The sequence below is a fragment of the Octopus sinensis genome, linkage group LG6 (assembly GCF_006345805.1).
Source record: "Octopus sinensis linkage group LG6, ASM634580v1, whole genome shotgun sequence".
NCBI lineage: Eukaryota > Metazoa > Mollusca > Cephalopoda > Octopoda > Octopodidae > Octopus > Octopus sinensis.
In genome coordinates this window covers 60,753,129-60,772,966 of record NC_043002.1, presented here as the reverse complement: position 1 = coordinate 60,772,966, position 19,838 = coordinate 60,753,129, and positions in this window count along the sequence as shown.

Here is a 19,838-nt window from a genome sequence, read left to right as displayed (position 1 = left end):
AGTTGATGGGATCCTTTTCCTCTTTGATCTCTTTCGGGACAATGTTAAATATGGCAGGGCCTGTTGAGGAAAAGAAATTTGTTGCAGTGTATATGTATGCTGTGATCCTGAATTAGGCAGGGTACGTATGGCCCGTGGTTCCAGTCTTGGATGAACCTTGAAGCTAATGTTCAGGTCGTTTGGGCAAAGTTGGCGGTATACATCGTACAAATGATATACCGCTATATATATATATATATATTATATATATATATATATATATATATATATATATATATATATATATATATATATATATGGGGGCTGCCCAGATCGCAGCAATCTTAAAATTAATCAGCCGAAATTGCGAAGATGATCCGGTTCTTGACTGATGACTGAGGGCTTCGAAAGTCCCGTCCGTGTTTTTTGTGTCGTCTTCTAAATGTTTCACGTTCTTGTCCCAGTTTGTATATTTTTTTAAACTTTTACATATATACATGGCGGCTACGTACCCACCTTTTGACCCTATACGTAAGTATATTACTCTCTAACATTTGTATGACTCTACTACACTGTCTCTTCCCCCCCTCTCCTACATTTCTCTGCCTTCACCCTTTGCACTCACCTTGATCTGTCTCTTTCCCTCTCTTTCTTCTCCTCCCTTGTTCCCCTTCTTTCTTTCTCTCTTTTCCGTCCCCCTCTCCTACATTTCTCTGCCTCTCACACCTTACACCCCACTCGACCTGTCTCTTTCCCTCACTTTCTTCTCCCCCCTTATTCCCCTTCTTTCTCTCTTCATCTGTCCCTTTCTCCTCTTTTTTGTGCTCACGTGACCAGCCAGCGACTACTGCCTTTTCGCATCCTGTAGTCATTGTGGCAACACGTATTTGTTTGTTCTCCTGTGGTCTTAAGACACTCTTCCATAGCCAGCCCAAAACTTAACTCGTCCTGTCGAAAAGACGCTTGTCCTGACGTCCTGGTTTTGTTATTATTGTTTTTACGTATTTTGTATTCTTATTCGTGCTATCATTATTGTTTTTACGTATTTTTGTATTTTTATTCGTGTAACATCGTCCGTTTTCCGTCCCTGTGTTGTATACTTTCGAGGCTTTCTTCCAAGGAATCTTATGCGCTTGGCTTAGATTTCCCTTGGGGGCTGCCCAGATCGGAGCAATCTCAAGATTAATCAGCCGAAATTGCGAAGATGATCCGGTTCTTGACTGATGACTGAGGGCTTTGAAAGTCCCGTACGTGTTTTTTGTGTCGTCTTCTAAATGTTTCACGTTCCTGTCCCAGTTTGTATATTTTTTTTACTTTTACATATATATATATATAATATATATATTTATATTTATATATATACAAAAGGGGATGTAACTCTAATTTCTTCCCTTTCTCAGTTTTTGTTCGCCCTTCAACTTTCTCGTTCTTCCTTCGATTTCTCTTGTACCAGCATACTGATATGCGAATTAAATAGACCATGTGTTCAGAGCATGAATATATTGCATGGGGACACAAAGCGTCTTATAAAAACGTGTCTAGACCCGCGTCTCCAAACAAGAAACTATTAATAGCTTGTAACTTTATACTGTGTTCATTAAATGATATGTTTTTTATTCTCTTATCCTCTTACTTGCTTCAGTTATTTGACTGCGGTCATTCTGGAGCGCCGCCTTAGGTCGAACCATTCAACCCAGGACTTATTCCGTCGGTCACGTTTGCCGAACCTCTAAGTTACGGGAACGTAAACACAACAACATCGGTTGTCAAACGATGGGGGGGACAAACACAGACACAAACACAAATATATACACCCATATATATATATATATATATATATATATGTATGTATGTATGTATGTATGTATGTATGTATACACGACGGTCTTCTTTCAGTTTCCGTCTACCAAATCCGGTCAAAAGACTTTGGTCAGCCCCAGGCTATAGTAGAAAATTCTCGCTAAAGGTGCCACACAGTGAGCCTGATCTCTCGGAACCACGTGGTTGGGAAGCAAGCTTCTTACCATACAGCCACTCCTGCGCCTAAATATATACATATACAACATATAATTCTTCAAACTGCGAAAGCCATTTCTTACGTTCATATTTTCTTCAATTGTAATGCGACGAACAGGCAGAATCGTTAGCACGCCCGGAAACATGGCTTAGCGACATTTTGTCCGTTTTTACATTCTTATTTCAGATTCCGCCATTCAGCCCTTCAGGATTGATAAAATCCGTACCCGTCGAATACAGGAATTGATGTAACCTACATACCCACCTCCGAAATTCTTCACCTTGCGCTAAAATGTGAAACCATATTTCATTAAATTGAGGTTATTCAGATTTACTGAACCAATGAGAATTATCTACGATGGTCACGTGCTGAATTGTAGGACCAAGGGACAACAAACACTAATATAAGAGTCGTAGTCTGAGAATTCTAATTTTCCATTGGCTGATATCGAACAGGCTAACAGAGATCTGGTATTTTCTTGTTAGTGATATATTATTGATTTTTTCAGACAGATCTTAGATTTTGTTAAGGAATGGTGAATGGCACACTTAAATTGATTCAGCTATAGCATACTGTTTCTGATTGATATTTTATCAATGTAGAGAGGATGGAAATCAAACATGATCTTATCTCTAATTGATCTTTTAGCGGAGAAGCAGCATACTAGATAACCTTCAGTGATGAACTACGCTGACCTGCTCTTAGCATCATCTATATCCCAGTTTAGAAGATACATATATAGACGCACAGACACACACACCACATACACGCACATCCACCCACACTCACACAAATACACATACACACACAACTGCGAAATTGAGCTCACAAAAATATATAAATACACATTTGCTTACATACATATATATACACATATGTGTATATATATATATATCTGTATATACATACATTTATATATAAATATAAATGTGTACCCATGTGTGTTTACGCGTATATATGTGTATATATATATATATATATATATATAAACATCGATATACAAATATATGTATTTATATACATATGAAAGTATATATATATATATACATCAATTTGTGTTACAAGATTCCTGTTATGAAATCGTGCGTAGAAACAGATATTGTATCTTCTTATTTTTAAAAATTTAACTCATGTCCATCGTCCACCAATGTACATGAGTTAAAATACAAAGACAAAGAAATAAGAACAGTAATACACAATAAACAAGGGAATAACAAATATCTAGTGCGTGTGTTTATTTGGCAAAATTAAAATGACCGTCTCGAAATACAACAATATTATATATATATATATATATATCTATATATATATATATAATATATAATATATATATATATATAATATATATATATATATAATAATATATATATATATATATATATATTATATATATATATAAATAAATATAATAATAAATATAAAAATAAATATAAGCGAGTGGTCACTATGTGGCTCACTCTAGCACTAGTAAATCCAAAAGGTTTCAACCACAAAATACATGTTTCCCATGAAAGTCAGTACGATTGTTAGCCCACACGAACAGGGCAAATAAAAAATAACAAAAATACAGATTATTTTGGGACAATTGTTTCGCTATTAATGAATTAAATGTATTTTACTCACAAAAAACTCACTTGTAGCTCCTCAGCCAAAACTATCTGGATGAAATCCACTCAATCACACGCCAGATTTTACCATAACGATAAATACACGTGTGGTTCATTGATTACATCCGACGTTATAATTCAATGCCCCTACCAACAGCGCGCCAAACTTTCACGGAACAAATACTACATTTAGAAATAAATGTAGCATAATTATAATTAATTAATAAGGATGAGAGAATTAGATACTAATTTAATGGTATACCTATTCAACACCAAGTGGCCCAGTGCCCCGAGAAACCTGGATTATTATAATATTTTATAATATATTATAATATTTTATACAAAAATAAATATAAGAGAGTGGTCACTATGTGGGTCACTCTAGCACTAGTAACCCAAAAGGTTTCAACCACAAAATACATGTTTCCCATGAAAGTCAGTACGATTGTTAGCTCACACGAACAGGGCAAATAAAAAATAACAAAAATACAGATTATTTTGGGACAATTGTTTCGCTATTAATGAATTAAATGTAATTTTACTCACAAAAAACTCACTTGTAGCTCCTCAGCCAAAACTATCTGGATAAAATCCACTCAATCACACGCCAGATTTTACCATAACGATAAATACACGTGTGGTTCAATTGATTACACCCGACGTTATAATTCAAATGCCCCTACCAACAGCGCGCCAAACTTTCACGGAAACAAATACTACATTTAGAAATAAATGTAGTGAAAGTTTGGCGCGCTGTTGGTAGGGGCATTTGAATTATAACGTCGGATGTAATCAATTGAACCACACGTGTATTTATCGTTATGGTAAAATCTGGCGTGTGATTGAGTGGATTTCATCCAGATAGTTTTGGCTGAGGAGCTACAAGTGAGTTTTTTGTGAGTAAAATTACATTTAATTCATTAATAGCGAAACAATTGTCCCAAAATAATCTGTATTTTTGTTTTTTTTATTTGCCCTGTTCGTGTGAGCTAACAATCGTACTGACTTTCATGGGAAACATGTATTTTTGTGGTTGAAACCTTTTGGATTTACTAGTGCTAGAGTGAGCCACATAGTGACCACTCTCTTATATTTATTTTTGTATAAAAATTATAATATATTATAAATATTATAATAATCCAGGTTTCTCGGGGCACTGGGCCACTTGGTGTTGAATAGGTATACTATTAAATTAGTATCTAATTCTCTCACCCTTATTAATAATTAATTATATATATATATATATATATATATATATATATATATATATATATATACTAAGGGCATTACTATACGTAAATGACTCACACTAGGCGGGACTCTTAAAGTCAAAACTACCATAATAGACACATTTTACTGAACGCGAGAGAATGCAACTCTCGAATCGAGCATCTTAAAAACAGATTCAGCCGCAGATCATCTGTTTTGAAGATGCTCTCTTCGAGAGTCACTTTCCCTCGCGTTCGGGAGAATGTGCTTATTATGATAGTTTTGACTTTAAGATTCCCTCTTAAAGTGAGGCATTTATGTACACTAGCCCTTAATACAAATAAATATATTTAAGGGGAATAATTAATAATTTTTCCCTTTCCTCCACCTCTGTATTTCGTATCTTATCTAAATTAACTATTGCTTAACCATTTTCTCACCCCGCCTCCGATGAAGGGATATAAGAGATATCCTAGAAACAGCTGTAAGACCGATTTATAAATATGCTGAAATCTACAGAGCCTTGATTTGTTTTTATCGCATTACTCATTTTTGCCAGCTGAGTGGACAGGAACAACGTGAAATGAAGTGTTTTGCTCAAGAACACAACGCGTCGCCCGGTTCAGGAATAGAAACCACAATCTTAAGATCATGATGCTGACAGCCTAACCACTAAGCCACGCGCCTCCACATTATTATTATTATTATTATTATTATTATTATTATTATTATTATTATTATTATTATTATTATTATTATTATTATTATTATTCTAGGCGGATAAAATGGCCGAATTAACTGTTAACAAGATTTTCGTATTCGTTGGCGGACTAGATGTATTTGCTTTGCATTTGCAATTAGCGGATCCAGTCAATTGTACGGATCATTGAAAATCCAAACGATAAAGCCTAATGTACTTACGTCACCTGGACCATGATAGCGTGTGTGATTTGAGGTTGTGACGTCGCTTGAAACGCTTTACATGTGTTAATACAAATGCGCTGAATCTATTCAAAGGTCTTCAATTAACAGCCTTTAAAATTATATTCAGATATACTTATTGCTTTACCTCAATTTGTTAGCATTATCTAATTAGGATCAGTGCTAATGACAAACTCAACTCCAAAGGCTATCGATGTTATAGCTACGACGTTCATTGACACCTGTAGATATGGGTCAGGTATCTGTAACCGAATTTACGTTTGAGCAGATCTCTACTTGCTACGTGTTCTTCTGTTCTACGTGTTCTTCTTCTTAAGATTGTGGTAAATTGATTTGATTATACATGATACAAATGCCATCATACTAACCACATGTGTAAACTTCATCGAAAGTAAGGCTGACGAATTCCTACAAGTCTTTCATATTGTCAACTCTTTGGCTAGATCTTCACAATTGCCATGTTCACCTTGGAAAGCGAATATGCAAAAGCATAAATAATACCCTGTTTGCACAAACGCACACACAGTAACACAGTAACACACATACATATATATAAAGACATATATATAAATATATGTATGTAGCTAAGTATCTATCTATCTGTCTACCTCTCTATTTATCTCTATCTCTCTCTATATATATATGTATATATATATATATATATATATATATATATATATAACATAATATATATATAATAGTATATATATATGTATATATATACATATTATGTATATATATATATGTATATATACATATATATATAATATATATATATATAAATATATATATTATATAATATATATATATATATATATATTATATATATATATATAATAATATATAATAATTATAATTATACTAATATATATATATATATATATATACATATATATATATATATATAATATCTATATATATATAATATATTATATATATATATATATATATATATATATAATATTGGAAGAGCATAGTTATCGAACATCGGCACAATGAAATGAAAGCCAAACAAAGGCTGCAGCATAGGTGTTTACCTAAGTTTTCAGTGTTAAAGCTTTGAAAAGCATTTACATATTCTGTCAAATAACAAACGTTTCCATACTTTAAGATGTGGAAGTGCCAATCCTATTTAACTGAGTGTCTCATTCCTTCTCTCTCCCTCTCCCTTTCCTTCTCTCCTTCCATATACATGCTTGCACAATATATACCATATATATATATATATATATATATATATACACACACACACGCATATATATAAAGAGAGAGAGGGAGAGAGAGAGAGAGAGAGAGAGAGAGAGAGATTTGTGTGGCTGTCACAGAAGACTCTCTTACGGACTCTGCTAACACTCCATATAATAAATGAATACAGTGAAATCCAATTTACAATGTCGTTGAAGCAGTTGAAATTCTCAAGATTCAATCGATGTAGTATTTGATGGGGAATAAATAAACCATGAAAATCCGTAGGTATGAGAGGGGAATGTATATGTATTTAAATACCTGACATTCTTAAGGTATCGAATGTAATCACGCCATCGCGGTTAAGTGTGACATTGACGAAATCCTTATTTTGAACCTCTCCTTATCATACACCATACTGTAAATAATATGCATATACACCAATGTTTAGAGTTCAATTTATCCCGTCTGTACAACTAAACCTAAGCACACATACACATATACACATATACATACATATATGTTTATATAATGGGGCTGCAAACTCGTGTTCGAATACTATCATCGCTTCATCGAAAGTCTCACACATGTGAAGGCTACAACTATCCATATTTATGAGAGGTATTATTTCAAGCGATGCCTGAGCATGGCGATTTTTTATTCTGGGGAAATGATTTGCACGAATCCAATCTCACTTTCTGTACATGGACAACATAAACTTGAAAAGAAAAACCAATCTACATCATCGAATATTGTCATGTTTTCTGTGAGTTTCCCTTTCTTCGAAAGCTGTTGTGACAACAACCGAGGGTCCCCGTTGATATATACATGCGTACATACACATATAATACATATTCTTTTCTACTCTAGCCACAAGGCCGGATATTTTGGGGGAGGGAGGCAGTCGATTAGATCGACCTCAGTACGCAACTGGTACTTAATTTATCGAACCCGAAAAGATGTAAGGCAAAGTCGGCCTCGGCGGAATTTGAAATTAGGACATAAAGACAGACGAAATATCACTAAGTAGTTCGCCCGACGTGCTAACTTTTCCGCCCGCTGGCCGCCTTACACATGTATACATATTGTAGGATGACCATTGACTGCTTATGAGTTCTTCCGCCCTTTCTCAGGTTTTATTTTTCGTCCTGGGAATGACCAACAATCACACTTCTCACCAAGCAAGCTTGATGGATTTCCCAGTTTAGTCGCCGTCGACCCGATCATGCAACAGATTGTATTGGGTTATATGTTACCAGTGGTGTGAAAGACCGACCATGACAACGTACATGTACACATACATATATATATATATATATATATAATATATATATATATATATATATATATTTGCACATACATAAAGGGTTGAACAAATGACCATGGATGGTTATGGAATATATGTACATGAGATGTTAAGTAATATTAAATGATAAAATCAAGCTTTCACATCTGTTTCCATGAATAATGGATACACTTACGTATATTATATAATTAGGGGTAAAAACCATAGGCGCAGGCGTGGCAAGTAGCTTGCTTACCAATCACATGATTCCGGGTTCAGTCCCACTGCGTGGCACCTTGCGCAAGTGTCTTCTACTATAGCCTCGGGCCGACCAAAGCCTTGTGAGTGGATTTGGTAGACAGAAACTGAAAACACACACACGTTATATATATATATTATATATATATATATATATATATATATATATATATATATATATATATATATACGTGTGTGTGTGTGTTTGTGTATATATACATATATATATATATGTTTGTCCCCTTAACATCGCTTGACAACCGGTGCTGGTGTGTTTACGTCCCCATAACGTAGCAGTTAGGCAAAACGAGACCGATAGAATAAGTACTAGGCTTACAAAGAATAATTCCTGGGGTCGATTTGCTCGACTAAAGGCAGTACTCCAGCATGGCCTCGGTCAAATGAATGAATCAAGTAAAAGAGTTAAAAAGAGTATCAAATGTATATAAACAAAGATAATGAACCATGGTAGAGAAGCACATTCATATATCTAATCATAGAATATCGTTATCAGAAGGCATAATGGCAAAGAATGGGGAGGGAATAATATCCAAAACGTTGAGAAATTAGACAAAGAGAGAGAAACATACGAGGGGCGTTCAATAAGTAATGCCTCTGACCCACTTGCAGGTGTTTGATCTAGCTGAAAATTTACATGTGCAATTATTTATATCTCTATAGATTAAGCGGCAAATTACAGCTCTGAACTAATTGTGGTTTCTGATATACAGGTGTTTGAACTGAGTCAAGTGTGAAATGGAGCCTGTTGAGTGTCGAGCAGTGATCCGGTTTTTGTATTTGAAAGGACGCACACTACGGGAGACTTTTGATGAAATAAAAGTAACTTATGGTGATGATGCCCCATCATATGACCTTATAAAACGCTGGCATCGTGAATTCAAACATGGTCGGAACTTTGTGGAAACAGCTCCCAGATCTGGTCGCCCCCTTCTGCCATTGATGAGGCATCTGTCCGTCAAGTTGAGGCTGCCATTTTGGAAGATCGACGCATAACTATTCGCCAAATAGCCCATTAGGTCAAGATTAGTACCGGGTCTGTAGAAACTATCATTCATGACCATTTGCATATGCAAAAGGTGTCTGCGAGATGGATTCCCAGGCTGCTCACACCTTTCCAGAAGCAAGAACGCGTCGATTGCGCGAGGATGAATTTGAAGATGGGCCAAGAAGATGAGTCAAAATTTTTCAAAAGACTGATTACACAGGATGAAACCTGGGTCCATCACTATGATCCAGAGACCAAAGCCCAGTCAATGCAGTGGACGCACCGTGACTCACCTCCTCCAAAGAAGTCAAGGGTGCAGCTCTCCGCTGGCAAGGTCATGCTCACAGTCTTCTGGGACCAGGACGGAGTAGTGATGACAGATTTCTTGGCAAAGGGTACCACAATTACAGGAGTCTATTATGCTTCACTTTTGAGGAATTTAAGAGAAGCTTAAAGAGGCGGGGCAAGATCAGCAAAGGCATCTTCCTCCTGCAGGACAACGCTCCGATCCACAACTCGCGTGTCGCCAGATCAGAAGCACAGGCGTGCGGCTATGAACTCATCCCCCATTCTCCCTACTCTCCTGACCTGCACCCTCTGATTTCCACCTCTTCCCAGCCATGAAGTTGTTTTTGAAAGGAAAGCGTTTCCCAGATGATGCAGCCTTGATTTCTGAAGTCACGTCGTGGTTGGAGGACCAAGCTGGGGTCTTCTACAAAAACGGTCTTCAGAGCTGCATCAAACGATGGGAGAAATGCGTAACTCCGGGTGGTTCCTATGTAGAAAAAGACTAATAACTGTGCCAAGTTTCGTTGCTCTACTGCTATGGGAAGTGGGTCAGGGGCATTACTTATTGAATGCCCCTCGTATAATGAAGTTATTTTTAGAGAAAATAAACTAAGAATAAAGAATGTGAGAACACGAAACCATAAGAGAAAGGTGTCTCAGCTGAGAAGAAATGCATAAAATACAAGGAGGGTGGAGCTGTGGTTCAGTTTGAAAGGAGGAGACAAAGAGGGCATTAACATGAAGGTATAGAAGATATAGTAAGGATTACGTGTAAATAGATATAGAGAAAGGAAAATGGGAAACGGAAAATGTAGAAAGATCTGTTGGCTGATGTACAATACCTGACCTGATATGAGCATGATTTATAAAAGCCCAGTTTACTGTGATTAACCTGTGACTTGTGTGTTTGTTGTTGTCTGGTCTATAGTGGTGATTGAGTTGAGGAATGATAATGCTTCTTGTGCTGCTTGGAGAAGTAATTAAACAACACCTACGAACATTTAACAAGAGATTTTCTCATTGCACATAAAGTGATTATGCATCTTGCACAGTGTAATTGCAAACAATTTTGCTATATTCGTGGTGACGAAGGTTTTTTCAACTCACTGAGCCGCCTGTGTGGATTTCCGGTTTGGCAGAAGAATTGAGACACATCGTATAACTGCCCTAGCATTATTCAATTAATTAACGGCATAAGCGACCTTGTAGAGAGTGAATACAAGATGGAGATTCTAGAAAATTGAGTCTCAGGATGGATTAATGGTGATTGGTTGCTTAATAGATGGATCACGTGAAACTATTGTGGTTTACTCGTGATACCTGACCGCATATCTAGAGATACGGGTTCGAAATCCTGCTGCAAAAAAAGCTCAGCAATGTGTTAAAGATTTTTGAAACATTATGAAATTAAAAATTGTGAAATGTGCAAATAAATTTCGAGAGATGAGGATTAAATCTAAACTAATTTTTGAAGTCTTGTACGTCATGAAATGGAAGGACGCATTTGGATTAGAAAAAAATATCTACAGCAAGGGAATGGTATAATATGGTGAAGCGTCTGCGTCATATAAGATGTAGTATGAAAATTTAGATATCATAAGAGTTATGTAAATCTTATTAAGTCGATGGTGGATTAGTTGGAGTAAATTTGGAGATGGTTAAATAATCCTAAAAACTGTTCATGCTAAACTAGAACTGAACTGAGAAATGTATAATTAATTTAGTAGAGATTCATAACAGTCTGTGAAATGGATAAATTAGATTAATAAATTATATAATGACGTTCGTCAATTTGTGAATATTAAAATATAGTGTAAGTAAAAGAAACAACGGAATAAAGAAAAACGGGCTGTCATTTCTTAGAAAATATTAAATGTACGAAAGTAGAATATTATAAAGATGATATTTGAGCGTGTTGTATGATTACAAAAGGAAAGTAATGGCTATATGAATGAAACATACACATAAATTAGACAAGCTAATTGTAATGGATTGAAGTTACATGGACTACTTGCACTAATAGGAACACACACACATACACCCACTCACACACATATACACACACACATATATATAGTAACAAAACATTTTGATTATCCTCACGTGGTGAGTTGTAATGCAATATATATATATGAATACAATAAAAGAAGGAAAATGTACACATTTTACATAATTCTAATATATTTTTTTTAATATTTTATAATTGAAAGAGTATTATGTTTGTCGACCGGTTTCACTTCCGCTAACAATGACATAAAATTCATTGGAATTTCGTATTTTCTTTTATGTATATATATAAATATATGTATATATATATATATATATATGTGTGTGTGTGTGTGTGTGTGTGTGTGTGTGTGCGTGTCTGAGTGTGTGTGCGCGCGCGCGTGCGTGTTTGTGTGTGTATGTGTATGAATATGAATATAAGTACATAGAAGTATATTTATAAGTATATATCTATATATCTGTCCATGTCTCTCTCTCTCTCCCCCCCTTATATATATATATATATATAATCTCAATAGATAGATAGATAGATTTTTTTTCTCTTTTCCAAGGAGAGAAGTAGGCATGTATGTAAGTTGAGAGACACGTATGTACACATGTATCTGTTCTTCTCTGTATGTATGTTATTGTTTAGTTGTATTTATAGATTTCTTGCCAATAGAGCTGGTTTCTAGCCTAGATCCATGGCTCCGTTGTTAGCATTTCAAGAACGTCATCTTGGTAATTGTGTATCTATAAATGTAGATATACCGGGATCGAAATACGAAAACCTCAATGCATATGCAGATCTATATATTTTTTTTCATGTATAATTATACATGTTGTTGCAAGTCTAACCATGGATATATGAACATATATATACTAAAATTTCGGCAAGGTTTTACATAGATGCATGTATGATAATAGATATGTTTATAAGTATGGGTAAACATCATGCTTCCCAGAGAGATCTTAAGCTTCAGAGAAGAAATTATTTGGCTCTTTAGACTTACTTTATATATGTGTATGTGTGTGTGTGTGCGTGCGGGAAACGCTGCAAAATCATCAAAATTGTTTAATTATCAATTATACTCTTGTACTTTTAAAATGTTTTCTGATATTGTACAGATTACAAAATATACAAAAGAATTTTAAAAAACAAAAAAAAAAAAAATACGATAGAAACTTCAAAGATGAAAAGTTAAATCTGAACATTTAATTTCCTTTTGCGTATTTTTCTGTTTTTAGTTTTCTTTTTCTAAGGAATATTCTTGTATATTTTATGTTTTGCAGTCTCCTAATTGATAATAAATCGTTATTGCACTGTGAATAGCAAGAATTAAATAGGTGGCTTGCATATTCATCCTTAGCATTTACCGGTCGATTTTGACGAAAATATGCTAATCTCTCTATGTATGAGAGAGTGGAACAACCATGTGTTCCTAATATACTAAATTCCTTTTCTACTCTAGGCAGAAGAATTAATGACACATGTAATTCAAAGAAATAAACATGAAAAATCGCTGGTTTCAAGTTTTTATCTGCCTGCAAACGTTCCTAATGTTGTGTTGGATACGGACAGAAGAAATGTGGGAGGGATGCAGTCGATTAGATCGACCCCCAGCTACTGTACGTACAGTACGAACCCGAAAGGATGAAAGGTAAATCGACCTCGGCGGAATTCGAACTCAAAACGTAAAGGCAGACGAAACACATATTTCTTTACTACCCAGAAGGGACTAAACGCAGAGAGGACAAACAAGGACAGACAAACGGATTAAGTCGATTATATCGACCCCAGTGCGTAAGTGATACTTATTTAATCGACCCCGAAAGGATGAAAGGCAAATTCGACCTCGGCGGAATTTGAACTCAGAACGTAGCACAGACGAACTATCACTAAGCATTTCGCCCGGCTTGCTAACGTTTCTGCCAGCTTGCCGCCTTATAATACATTAAATTCCGTAAGTGGAATTGTTTCCAGAATACCGGGACCGAAATACGAACAAATCTGAGGTTTTTATGGATACATATTCTTCTTACGTCTGTTTTAATATCTAGTGATGTTTATGTATTTCATTTAACTTGATTGTATCTAAATATCCATCATTTAACAATCGTCATTTTATAAGCATATAATTTGATTTAGACATTGTACAAACAATATCTTTTTAAGCTGAAGTAATTTAATTATATCCTCCCCGGCCCTCGTATGCGATTTGCATCACAACGAAATTTCTTTCGTAATCTCTATTTAATGTAACTAATATATTTTTGAGTTAACAAACTTCACGGGATTCTTATGATATCTCAATCCACCAAACACACCTCAAAATATCATGATTTCAAATATTATTTTAAACAACTTTTATAAACTTGATATATGCCTATACGTTTAAGAGTCTCGTGTTTCAAAACTTATTGATTGTTTCAGTTTATGTCTAGCTTCTCGGCATTAATTTGTTAATAATGAATTTCTGAAAAGTTTTATATATCTATTTTTAAGGTTATCAAGCTTCATATTTAAAAAAAAACACATGCTATATAATGCCAAGACCATCTCAAACGTATCACATTCCGATGAAAGCGAGCAGCCCGAAACTTAAAAAATACTCAACACTGTGCTTCTAAAACTATATTATACATACGTAAACAAACATACTTAAGTACACACACACGCGCACACACACACATATATATATACATGCACATATATATATACATATACATACAGGTGTATATATACATACATACACACACACAAATTATATGTATACACACACATACATACATACATACATACATACATATATATATATATATATATATATATATATAATATATATATATATATATATATATTATATATATATATATATATATATATATATTGCAAACGGTAGTTTAATTAGAACATGTTTGTAACATATTCTAACTTATAAAGTTATGAGGCGAAAAAATTCTCTCTTACAGTAAAAGACCTAAAGACAATAGATCTGTCCAGTGTTGACCCATATGCAATTCCAGAGGCAGTGTTTCTCTCCGTTAACTGCAATGAACCTGAAATAGGTTACAAACATATATAACTAACATAAAGTTCGCTTATGCCAACACACAGCTTGGCACTAATGCTGTTCAATTTCTCCCGACCAGGCGATCTAATAGTGCAACTGAACGTTGTTGACTGTGTTTCAGTTAAGGTTACAATGCCTAGAACATCGAGCAATGAATATAAGTAGCGATCGTGATACCCAAGACGAAGAAATGATAAAGCTCAGTAACAATCTATTAAGCAACAACAACCCCAAAAGCATACTCTCCACTCTAATTATGAAGAAAAGAGAGGCTGAAACCGATAAACTGTCCACAGTCTGTCTACCCTATCTGAAAGTCCTCTTCGAAAATACACAAAAGATATGCGGCCCCATTTTGACATCAGAACAAGATTCAAAAGTAATAAAACACTTCGCAAATATCTCCTTCGAGTAAAACCAGCAATCGAAGACAATATGACTAACAACTGCGTGTACTTCATCCCATACAACTGTGGTAGGTTCTACAAAGGCGAAACATGCTGCCCCCTCAAAATAAGTGTAGAGGAACATCGCAAAGCTGTGACAAGAGGAGATATTGATAAATCGGGTATAGCTGATCATGTATGGAAAATGGAGACCACCTCACCCTGTGGGATGAAGTTAAAATAAAAGACAGAGAACACCGCGGGAAAATACGAAAACTAAAAGAAGCAGCACATATGCTAGGACACGACAACCTCCTAAACAGACCGAGTGCAGATATGAACAGCACATGGGAACCGGTATTAAGGAAGGATAGAAAAATATTAGATCTATAAGCATATGGCGTAGTGGTTAAGAGCGTGTGCTAACCCCAAGGTTCCGAGTTCGATTCCAGGCAGTGAACTGAATAATAATAATAACATCGAAAAATAACTTAGGAATGAGAAACCCAGTTCCAAATTTCCCCAAGTCACCTGGAGAAGGTTGGATGGTACAGCAGCCGAAACGTTGTGTTATCAACAAACAAGATGACAAACATCCGTCAAATGTAAATAATGTAAATAATGTACATAATTCCTCATCTCTTAAATACCGAACTGTGAAATACATAAACAAAACATATATATATATATATATATATAATATATATATATGTGTGTGTGTGTGTGTGTGTGTGTGTGTGTGTGTGTGTGTGTGTGTGTTTATATATATATACTAGCAGTATCGCCCGGCGTTGCTCAGGTTTGTAAGGGAAATAACTATAAAGCATTTTTAGAGAGTTATAGCCAAAAAATAGCAAAAAAATGGAAAAAAATGATGGTAAATTTTTTTTGAGAGTTAAAAAAGGATGGAGTTGCATCCCCTAGACAGTTTGTGGTTCGTGTTTCTGATTCTCGACCCCATGTCGAATTTATCGATTTTTTTCAGAACTGGGGGGAACTTTTCAAAATTTTGTCTGCGTAGTTTGAATTATGACATTGGGCTATGTGTGTGTCAAGTTTCATCAGAATCGGTTGGAAGCCGTGGTCAGGGTGAGGGTACAAGCAAACAGACACACAGAAACACGCACAGACAAACTGCCGTTTTATATAATAGATATTATATATATATATATATATATATCGTTGCTTTTTCAGAAAACGAAAATTTAGTTTCACCATTCCATAGCAAAACCGTTGTACTACTCTTTAACAATTTTTGATATCATGGTATCTGAAGTAGCTGGAGATACGATAGTTTGACCAAAGATAAAATTATATCTTGAAAAAAAAAACGCATTTGGCCAAATTTTGTACATACAACAGTTTCACATAATCATTTCTACTACAGGCACACGGTCTGGATTCTTGTGATGAAGGGAACAGTCGATCACATCGATCCCAGTACTCAACTGGTACTTAATTTATAGACCTCGAAAGGATAAAATGCAAGGTCCACCTCGGTTGAATTTGAGCTCAGAACGTAAGGACGGACGAAATACCGCTAAGTATTTCGCCTTGCGCATTAACGATTCTACCAGCTAACCGCCTTTCTAGTAGAAGACACTATAGTAGACGACACTTGCCCATACTTGGACAATGTGGAACTGAACCCGGAACCATGACGCGGGAAGCGAGCTTGTTACAACACAGCTACGCAAGCGCCTATATCGCGACAGTTTAAAACAATATCAATATTATATGTATATATATATGTGTTTGTGTGTGTGTGTGTTTGTGTGTGTGTGTGTGTGTGCGTGTGTGTGTGTGTATATATATTGCAGATGCACACACACACACATACATACACATACACACACACAACCACATATGTATATATATATTACACAGGTAGGAAATGCCATATACTATTGAAGGATAAATCTGCTGTCTCAACGACGTATTGTTAACAGAACAATTCTTGGATTGTCAAAACGGATTTGCAATAAAGTCTGGAATATCAGGCAACACTAAATATTAAACATTCCTTTGACAAGTTAAATTTCAAGACATACGGCAACTGAGTATTTACAGCTAATGCTTTCTATATGTTCTGTGTGTGTGTCTGAGTATATGCGTGTATGTGTGTATATCATACATACACACAGACACAGACACACGCCGCACAATACACACACACACACACACACACACAACAACACCACAATATAATATATATATATATATATATATATATATATATATATATAATATAGATCCTTAAGTACTTCCTGATAGAGTTCTATCTTATTCTAAGTGTACTTATCATGTTTAGCAATTGTTTATCTGTTTGAATAAACCGATATTTCAGAAATTATATGAACGCTGAAAGCTATTCGAATGATTAGTCAACGAGCCAATTAAAAGCATATAATTTATATTTTTGAATAATTTCCTGAAATTTCAAAATTACGTTCTAAGTACACTATCTATCAATGAAACACTTCGGAATTTAATTTCGCTCCAATTCTTCGGCTATACAGCGTTCATTAACCACCAAGGCAATCCTCACTTAACTATGCTTTTATGAAAAATATGTCTGCTATGGCCATCAATTGTTTTTGATATCTTTCAAGCCCTGAGAAATGAGAATACAGTAAATATTCATCTATCGCTGGTGTTACGCTCCAAAACCCCCAGCGATAGGTGAAAATCCGCGAAGTAGAAACAGTATTGTATTGTACATATTTAAAAGTTATTTTTATAATTTGTATATATTTATGTTATTATAAATGCAAAACAACACCACAGAGGAATCGACGTAAGCTTAAATAATAAACCGAGATAGGTGAATCTTGATATGGCGAGGGAATACTGTATACACAAAAGTACAGGTTTTGCTGTGTGGTTGAGACAACCACTCATCAACCATGTGATTTTAGCTTCAGGAACCCTGCGAAAATGTCTTCAACTATAGCCGACGGCCAAGTGAATTTGGTAGATGGAAAAGATGGAACTATAACATTGGAACTATAAAATCTGAGAACTTTGGATAGTGCTCACAACAGAAGAAACTCAGGTTGGGCACTTGGAATTTCCCGTTTGACGACTGGGAAAATTCTGCCATCTTCAGCCATCTACGACATGAGTGGAACAAAGCTAAGGAACGTAACTCTATCTCACCAAAAGTTTACCAGTTGATTTCTGTTTCAGAATTTCCTGTTTAACAATATTAACTGAACATGACACTTTTCTCCCTTCAGTTCTAGAGAGATTATGTGTCTCAGGCCGTTTGAATCGTACGCGTCCCCTGTGCAGCTAAGCGATTTATAGGTATGAAACCGAAGGTCACTCTCCGACCTGCTATAACAAATAACTTACTAAATTTCTATCTATCTATCTATCTGTCAATCTATCTTTTTTCTCTCTCTCTTTCTCTCCCTCTCTGTCTTTATATATATATATTATATCATTTAACGTCCGTTTCCTTGCTGGCATGTATCGTATACACACACACACACATAGGCGTGCGCGCACACACATGCAAACATGCATATGCAACACAAACACACTCACACACACAGATATATATATACACATATAACATATACATTTATCTATATGTATATATATATATATATAATATATATATATATATATATATATATAATATATATACATTTATATATATATACATATATACATATACATATATATATATATATATAATATATATATTATATATTATATATAATATATTATATATATATATATATATATATGTATTAGAAGGATGAAGGTATTTAAACCGAGGTTTATTCGATCAGATTTTCCTATGGCTAAACTCTGACTACTACTACTATCGATCTATATAAATATCTTACTCTGCATTTATTTCATTCAATGTACGAAAGCAATTTTCATTCTAGTACCAATGTGGATTGTTTTGTGTTTTTTAAAATTCACCTCCACAAATATTTTCAATCTCCTGACACTCATTTCACTCTTAAATTAATCTATTTTGTTTTATTTAGTTAATTTTTTATTCAGTTAATTTATGTGTGTATTTGTTTTTGTATTTGCTCTGTAACTTTTTACAGTGCATGAACCGTTTTGTGTTGAAGCGCTAATAACAGCGTTTAACATATTTGGGCGAAAAATCTTTAACCAGCGTTAAATTACAATTCCTGGAACCAATCATATATTTTCTTAATATTATAAATATTATTATCATTATTATTATTATTACCATTATTATTATTATTATTATTATTATTATTATTATTATTATTATTATTATTATTATTATATTATTATTATTATTATTATTATTATTATTATTATTCATGTCATGTTCCATCGTGTTTTTGGTTTTCAAGGCATTTTGTTTAATAGTTTTTATTTTTCATGTATTTTTTACCATTCGTTGCATTCATCATCTTAAATACTAAACTAAACTACGCCTCATACTTGAAATTCTTTAATAATTTACGCGTCGTAGGAATGCAGCGACCAATATATTCCGGAGGGAATATTTAGGTGGCTGTTCAATCTTGTAGAAATAGTAATCAAATGACTCGTAAATTAGTCTTAAAGGGGTAGGTCATATGCCACACCGTAGCAGTTTTAGACTCAGGACA